The 9,045-nt window shown below is 40.4% G+C and overlaps 1 pseudogene; it reads right to left on the bottom strand.

The window, feature by feature from the left end:
• Positions 1-548: 548 nt before the first annotated feature.
• On the bottom strand, positions 549-1,552 carry LOC102861985 (annotated as a pseudogene).
• Positions 1,553-9,045: the final 7,493 nt, after the last annotated feature.

Raw genomic sequence — 9,045 nt, 5'->3', positions numbered from 1 at the left:
AACAACAACAACAGTAGATCACCTAAGTCTCAGCCAGCATGACCCAGAGACCAGAAGAATAGATGGTGCCTGGCCACCACTACTTATTCTGTAGCGATCAGAGTAGAAGGACTTTGACAGATTAGAAGGAAAATGTTGGACAAAACTCAAAGTCATAAGAAAGACCATGTTTACTGGTCTGATAGCAGTGAGTGGAACCCCTGAGACTATGGTCCTTATTCACTCTTCAAGTCTAGAACTTAGCTCACCCCTGTGCCTCAGCTTTCCACGCAACAATAGACACACATATATAACATCAAATTAAATATTAAATATAACATCAAACAGATATGCACTCAACAGAACAGTCAACCAGGGAGTTCTGGTGGCCTAGTGGCAAGAAGCTGCACTGCACTCTCAGAGGTGAGTGGTTTGAATCCATCAGATGCTCTGCTGGAGAAGGAGAGGCAATCTACTCCTGCACCAGTCAGATCCAATTTGATGGTATACACACACAAAAATATTTTTTTAAGCCAAACTTTTTATTTCCAAAGTGGTGCCATAAATTTCTACCAAGTGCCAATGGTCACTTGCCACACTCACACCAGATTGTCTGTGTAGCCAGCAAACAGAGTCTGGCCATCAGCAGACCAGGCCAGAAAGGTACACTGGGGTGGTTCAGCTTTGCTGCTGTTGCTGATAACTTGCTTCAGTTCATCTACAATGATTTTGCTCTCCAAGTCCCAAATCTTGATACTGGGACCTGTGGCAGCACAGAGCCAGTAGCAGTTAGGGCTGAAGCACAGGCATTGATGATGTCACCACCATCTAGAATATAGAGATGTTTGCCTTCATTGAGGTCCCACAGCATAGCCTGGCCATCCTTGCCTCCAGAAGCACAAAGGGATCCATCTGGAGAGACAGTCACGTGGTCAGGTAGCCTGTGTGGCCAGTGCGGTTGGTTTTGAGGTTGCAGTTAGCCAGGTTCCACACCTTGACCAACTTGTCCCAGCCATAGGAGACGATGATGGGGTTGCTGCTGTTGGGTGAGAAGCGGACACAAGACACCCACTGCGAGTGACTCTCATCCTGGACCGTGTACTTGCAGACACCCAGAGTATTCCTTAGCTTGATGGTTTTCTCTCTGGATCCTGAAATAATTTGCCGGTTGTCAGAGGAGAAGGTCACACTCGGCACATCCTTTGTATGCCCTACAAATCTGTGCATGGTAGTACCCGTTGTGAGATCCCAGAGGCATAGCGTTCCATCCAGGAACCAGAGAGGGCAAAACTGGCCATCAGAGGAGATGACCACATCACTAACAAAGTGGGAGTGACCACACAGAGCATGTTGAGGGATGCCATAGTTGGTTTCACCTATGGTCAGCTTCCACATGATGATGGATGGTCTTATCTCACGAGGCGGACAGTGTCATGTCTGGGAACTGTGGTGTGGTTGCAATTTGGGTCACCCAGCTGTTGTGGCCCTTGAGGATGCCACAAAGTGTCATCTGTTCAGTCATGTTTACGGCCGGTGTGGGGGTCGCCTCAGCGACGAGGATGGCAGTGGATAACTCGGAGACCCCAAGAACACAGCCGCTGCCGCCACAGCTCCACTGAGAAAAAGCAAATAATAAATTTTTTTAAAAAAGAATAAACAAGAACAGTCAACCACTGGAGACCAAAAGGACAGGATTTGTTCAGGGATAAGGCTCAGGATACAGGAAGTAACGTGAAAGGACAAATGGAAATGGGAGACGCCAGGAGGAGGTGGCAAGAGTGCTCTTCCACTGACTGCAAGGGCAGCAATCAGTGTCCCTCAACAAATCCTGCACAAGTTCCTAAACAGAACAACAATTTGCTGGTAAACTTACACCCAAATTGTAACAAAAAGTGTTTCAAAAGTTCACGCGCACACACACACACACACACACACACACAATCTTGTAGACCCTCTTTCTTGTTGCCTTTCCCTCAAAGCAAGATGGCCACCAAAGGTCTGCCAGAGTCACACAGAAACATTTTGCCAAAAGATTGAACTGAACCTGATCAGAACAGTCTGATCAGAAAATATATTATGTTGGTGCTTTTCCTGATACGTGAAAGATATTGTTCTTGTTGGTTGTTGTTGTTAGGTGCTGCTGAGTGGGTTATGGCTCACAGTGACCTTGAATGTCACACTGCCTGTCCTCCCTGTCTTGACAATCACAACTGTGGTTAAGCCCATTTTTGCAACCATGTCAGTCTGTCTTGGTAGACTTGGTCTTTTTCTAACGCTTTAATGTAAGTGGTTGTTGTTTTTTTTAAAATGGACCAACCTTAAATAGATCAGAACATCTAGTCAGCAAAGGGAACAAGGGAAAACTCTTTGCATGTAAAATGAAAACTTTCCAATTCAGAAAAAAAAACAAAACAACAACAAATGAACAAACAAAATCAGTCCTATGGAGTCCAGCTCTACTTGACACACCTCAGATTGCCATGAGTCAGAACTAACTCCATGGCAACCGCTTTGGGTTTTATGTGTAATGCTTTAACTTGATTAGACTGAGAATTCTGTCATAGATTTCCACGTTTAAGACATGTTTATCTACTCTCCCTTTCAGCTAGTGATGCCTACGTGATACGATTCAAGTTAATGAAATATAAACAGCAGTCTTTTGAAGGGTGTTCTGGAAAAATCTTTTTATTACATAATAAGAGGGACAGACACAAATACAGCTTTCTTGTTTCCTGTCTGGATTACAGACACAATACAACAGCCATCTCACGAAGAAGAGTGACAGGCCAGACAGTGAGGATGACGAGGTGAAACAGAACGTCCCTGGCTTCCAAAGGACACTGGTGAGTACATTTCCCAGCCTGGACTACCTGATTTTGCACATCTTGTATGAGAAAAATAGCCTCCAGTAGTTCCAGCTACTATTTGTAGCTAAAATCCAGTTGCTTGAGAACAACACAAATATATACCTATATGAGTAAATAGCAATGTGAGAAGTACTATATTGTTGTTGCTGTGTACCATTGAGTTCAAGCCAACCCATAGCTGACTCTCCCACAGGTTTTCAGAGGCAGGTAAATCACATGGGAGAAGATTGCCCCTCTTTCTCCCACAGAGTAGCTGATGTATTTGAACTATATACCTTCAGGATTGCAGCACAATTCCTTACTATTAGGCCATTAGAGCTCCCTATATGAGCAATAGCACTGTGAGAAGTATTACATTGCTGCTGCTGTTGTTGGTGTATACTCTCAAGTCGAAACTGACCCATAGATGACCCTCCAGCACGTTTTCAGAGGCAGTTAATCGCATGGGAGGAGATCGCCCATCCTTCTCCCGCAGAGCAGCTGGTGGACTTCAGTCATGCATCTTCAGGATGGCAGTGCAGCTTCTTGCCACTGGGCTACCAGAACTCCCAAGTGATACATTAGAGGCAAGGAAAACAAGTTATGGGCAAAGACAAGGGATAGCATCTGAACAGGGTTAATATTTTAATAACTCTTGACAGAACAGCAGAAATCTTTCAAAGACAGAGAGTAAGAAGAGTCTTAAAGCCTTAAAAAACAGTGTGTGCAAAGACAATAACACAGTAAGAATGCAGAAAGGAAACAAACAGAAATTGGAATGCAGATTAAGAAAGAAGGGAGATGAGGCTGGAGGAACCACTGCAAGAGCAACTTCAGAAATCAGGTTAAACTTCAGCTTTTGAGCAATACAAGAGTCTTTAGAAACTTTAAAGCATCTAACATCTCAACAAGAAAAAGGTAAAGAACCCAATCATAAAGTGAGCACAGGACATAAATGGACACTACACAAAAGGAGACATTCTGATGACAAACAAACACATGAAGAAATGTTCAAAATTCCTAGATATTCAGAGAGATGCAAATAAAAACAACTCTGAGAAATAATCTCACTCCACCAATAATAGCAAAGTTCAACAGAGCAGCAAACAACAAATGCTGGTGAGGTTGTAGAGAGATTGGAACACTTATTCACTGCTGGTGGGAGTGTAAAATGGTGCAACCACTATGAAAGATGATTTGGTGCTTTCTCAAAATGTTGGAAATAGAAATAGCATTTTACACTGCTGGGACTATATCCTAAAGAAAACTAGAACCACCATCCAAACAGATATGAGCCATGTTTATTCCTGTGTTATTTATAATAACAAAGAGAAGGAAACAACCCAGTGCCTATCAAAAAAATGGATAGAAAAACTATGCTATATTCACACAATGGAATACCATGCAGAACTGAAAAATAAAGACCTCATAAAACTTTATACAACATGGGTGACCCTGGAGGGCATTATGCTGAACGAAATGTCTCAGTCTTAAAAAAACAAATACTGCATAACACCACTGTTATGAAGCAGGACTGACGTGGGAGGTTGGGAGGAGAATAGGAAAAGAGTGGGTATATTATGAACACTGCATTGGAATAGATACGAGAGAAAACTTTTTAAAAGGAATATATGATTAGGCATTATATGTAAGATAACGGTTCAGAATAAGAGGTACATTTCAAAGAGGATGGGGAGAGGGGAAGGGGAAGATGGGTAGGGAAGAAATTGTGCAACAATGGAGGGAAATGTGCAACAATAAATGAATGAAAATCCAACTTTTATGTAAACTCTCATTAAAATCACAATTAAAATTAGAACAAAACAAAACCTCCAAACTTTAAAGCTGGAATAGCAAGGGGAATATCTGTCATTTGGAAAGAAAATTGTGTCAGAGAGTAAGTGATAGACAAGAGAGAGTGAGGGAAAGAGTGAAAGGTATTGGAAGTTTACTAGACTCTTGCAGATAAGAAAGGCTAAGGACATGAACGAGGCAGCAGGCAACAGTCTTAAAGAAAAGATTTGTGAAATGAATATTGAGCTTAAATCTGAAATCACACACACACACACACACTCACAAATGTATGTGAAAAAAGGAAGAAGGGTGTAGTCTAGTTAGCCAATGACACAAAGACCTATTACTATGACTTACTCAAATACACAAGTCAACCACTGAAGCCAAAGATGAAGAAATTGAGGATTTCTGCCAACTTCTGTTATCTGAAATTGGATGAGCATGCAATCAAAATACATAAATAATAATTAGTGACAGGAACACAAAAGTTGGAAACAAAGAAGAAAGATTTGGTAGTTAGAAAATATGGCCTTACTAACAAAATTAGGCCAGAGAGCTCGTGATCAAATTTTTGTACAATCAATGATCTATTCATTACACATACCTTACCTTCTTTACAAAACATAAACAGTGACATGAACTTCCCCTGAAGGAAAATACAAGCGTTGAATTGACCCCACCTGTGCAATGAGGGACAATCAATTAATCATATGCGAGTTCAAATTGAAGCTGGAGAACATAAAAACAAGTCCATGAGAGCTAAAACAAGACTTTCAATTTATCCCTTCTGAATTTAAAAACCATATCTAGACTTGATGTTTTGAACACTAACGATCAAAATCCAGACTAACTCAGATGACATCATACAAAATGTATTGCAGGGGGAAAACCTGCTGTCAAGGACCTCTCCAAAGTACTGAGGAGCAATGATGTCAATTTAAAGACTAAGGTGCACCTGATTCAGGCCATGGTCTTTTGAACCATTTGCTATGCATCTAAGAGCTAAAAATTTAATAAGGATGATAGAAGAATTTATGCCTTTGAGTGTGGTGCTCGAGAGAACTACTGAATATCCCATGGACTGCAAAAAGAAAATATCTTGGAGATAGTGCAGCCAGAGTGCACCTTTTAGGCAAAGATGGCTAAGCTTTGTCTCACATACTTTGGACTTGTTGTTATGAGGAGCTATTCCTTGGACAGGGTTTCCTGCTTGGAAATGTAGAGGAGGGTCAACCAATTTATCATGAGATAAATTGACACAGTGAGATAGCACAGGATAGGACAGGGTTCAGATGTATTGGTCCTAGGATCGATCACTTTGAGTTGTGTTCAACTCAGAAGTAAACAACAACAACAACAAAAGACATAAACAAAGCAAAAAAATAATTTCAAAAACAGGAGGTGGAAAAAAGCCAAAATAAACATCAGAAAAGACTCTGGAACTTGCTCTTGAATGGAGAAATTAAGGCAAAGACAATACTGATACAAGAGAGCTAAACAGAAAATTCCAAAAGGCAACTGGGGAAAAAAAAGGAAGGAAAACATTATAACAAAATGTGAAAATACCTGGAGCTAGCAAACCAAAACAGAAGAGCACATTTGGCATTTCTCCATATGATAGAACTGAAGAAAAAATTCAAGCTTCATATTGCAATACTGAATGATTCTGTGGGAAGCATCAAAAGAAGATAAAAAGAATGCACAGCGTTAGCACAGAAGGAACTGGTTGACACTGAACCATTTAAGGAAGAAGCACACAATCAAGACCCAATGGTAATTAAAGATGTTCAACCTAAAAGCATTGGGGGGCGGGGGGGGGGAAGAAAAAAGAGAAGTTCCAAAAACTGACAGAATATCAATTGGGGTTTTTCAGTAAACAGATGCAGCCCTGGAAGTGTCCTTTCGTTTATGGAAAAAAAAAAAAAGATAGCTACTTGACCAGTCAAATTAAAAAAGATCCGTATCTGTGCCCATTCCAAAAATAGGTGGTAAAAAAAATCTGCCTATTATCAAATAATACCATTAATATTACAGCAAGTAAAATCTTGATGAAGATTGTTTTTAAATGTCTAAAGCAGTACATCAATACAGAACTGTCAGAAGTCCAAACTGGATTCAGAAGAGGGCATGGAACACGGGATCTGATAACTGATGTAAGAGGTATCTTAGCTCAAAGTAGAGAGTACCAGAAAGATGTTTACTTGTGTTTATTGACTCTGTAAATGCATTCAACTGTGTAGATAATAATATGTTAAGGATAACATTGAGAAGAATGGGAATTCCAAAACCTTTACTTTTGCTCATGCAGAATCTGTACATAGACGAAGAAGCAGTCATTTGAACAGAACAAAGAGTACTTTAAGCTTCAAAATCAGGAGAAGTATATAACACAGGTGTATCCTTTCATAAAAACTATTTTTTCGGTATGCTGAGTAAATAATTCAAGAAGCTGGACTTTATAAAGAAGTCTGTGCATCAGGATTTAGGAAAAACTCACCAACAACCTGTGTTATGCAGATAAGCTGCTGAAAGTGAAGGGCATTTGAAGAGCTTACTAAAGAAGGTAGAAGACTACACTTTTCAGTATGGATTATACCTCAACATCAAGAAAACAAAAATTCTCACCACTAGACCAGTAGGCAGCATTATGATAAATGGAAAAAAGGTTTCATCAAGGATTTCATTTCACTTGGATATATAGTCAACACTCATGGTAGCAGCAGTCAAGAAATCAAAAGGTCCAACTGCATTGGTCAAATCTGCTGTCAAAGATATTTTTAAATTGCCAAAAAGCCTAAGAAAAACAATAATCATCATAAAGGCTAATCATAAGATTAAATACTTGGGAGTAAATCTAACTAGAAACACAAAGGACCTATTCAAAGAAAATTACAAAACATTAGTACAAGAAACAAAAAAACCCTGGAGAAATGGAAGAATGTACCTTGCTCATGGATAGGAAGACTCAATAGTGTGAAAATTACAATTCTACCAAAGGCAATCTACAAATTTAATGCAATCTTAATACAAATACCAATTCCATTCTTTTATGAGATGGAAAAGGCAATTTCTAATTTCATCTGGAACAGAAAGAGATCCTGAATAAGCAAAGCACTCATGAAAAGGGAAGCAAGGTAGGAGGCATCTCACTCTCTGATTTCAAATCCTACTACACAGCCATGGTGGTCAAGAAAGTGTGGTACTGGTGCAGTGACAGACACATAGATCAATGGAATAGAATAAAGAATACAGAAATCAACTCATCTACCTATGGTCAACTGATTTTTTTACAAGGAAATGAAATCAGTTAAGTGGGGAAGTGAAAACCTGTTTAACAAATGATGTTGGAAAACTATCTGTAGAAAACTCAAGCAAGACCCACACCTCACATCTTACACAAAAACCAACACAAAGTGGATCAAGGATGTAGGAGTAAAACCAAGGTGATAAACTTCATCAGAGAAAAGCTTCAAAGATCTCTAGAAGCCCTAATCCACAACATGAACAGTTTCCCAGCATGCTGAAAAACCTACAACCAGGAGAGAATAAAATAGATGAATGGGATCTTCTAAGAATCAAATTCCTATGCACATCAAAAAACTTCTCCACCATGGTCAAAAGGAAAGCCACAGACTGGGGGTAAAAAACATTTGGCAATAACATGTCTGATAAGGGACTTATATCTAGAATTTTTAGAATACTCGAGCATCTCTATAAGATAAAGGTAAACAACCCAATTGCAAAATGGGCACAGGATATGAACAGACACTTCACCAAGGAAGACATTCAGATGGCGAACAAACACATGAAAGAAATGTTCAAAATCCCTAGCTCTAAGTGAGATGCAAATCAAAACAACTAAGCGGTATCATCTCACCCCAGTATGAACAGCAAAATTCAACGGAGCAGCAAACAACAAATGCTGGTGAGGTTGTAGAGAAACTGGAAACCTGACTGCAGCCTTCCTGTCTGCTACCACTGCAGGTACCGACTACAGTTCCCAGAGGTCTGTGGGGAAACGCCATCTTTGTAAACTTGGACTTTGCTGGGAGATCTGCAAGGACAGCAGAGGCAGTTCCAGGCTGGGGCTTGCGACCCAGACACCCCACACCCATTTAGGCCCTCGCACCTTCGGCCCTCGGGCCAGGAAAACAATCATATTTTCCACATCTATAAGATTTATCAACCTCCCCTGAAATACTCATGTACCATTGACGATTAAGTTACATGGGGAATCAAACTGGTTTCTGGCTTGAGTACGTAGGGCCCACTAACTCAAACAACAGGGAGATCCTGAGCATCTCCAAAGAGTGGGGAAGCTATTCCAGAAAGGGAACAACAGACTTCCTCCTTCATTATTTAGGTTCTCCTGAGGCCCTCCCCACGTGTATCAGTGTGCGTTTCCTCCCTCCCCACTCACGTGAGC

This window comes from Elephantulus edwardii, unplaced genomic scaffold (genome assembly GCF_000299155.1).
Source record: "Elephantulus edwardii isolate Elephantulus edwardi_28Jun2011 unplaced genomic scaffold, EleEdw1.0 scaffold00041, whole genome shotgun sequence".
In the NCBI taxonomy this organism is placed as follows: Eukaryota; Metazoa; Chordata; class Mammalia; order Macroscelidea; family Macroscelididae; genus Elephantulus; species Elephantulus edwardii.
This window is presented reverse-complemented; position numbering and strand designations above follow the sequence as displayed.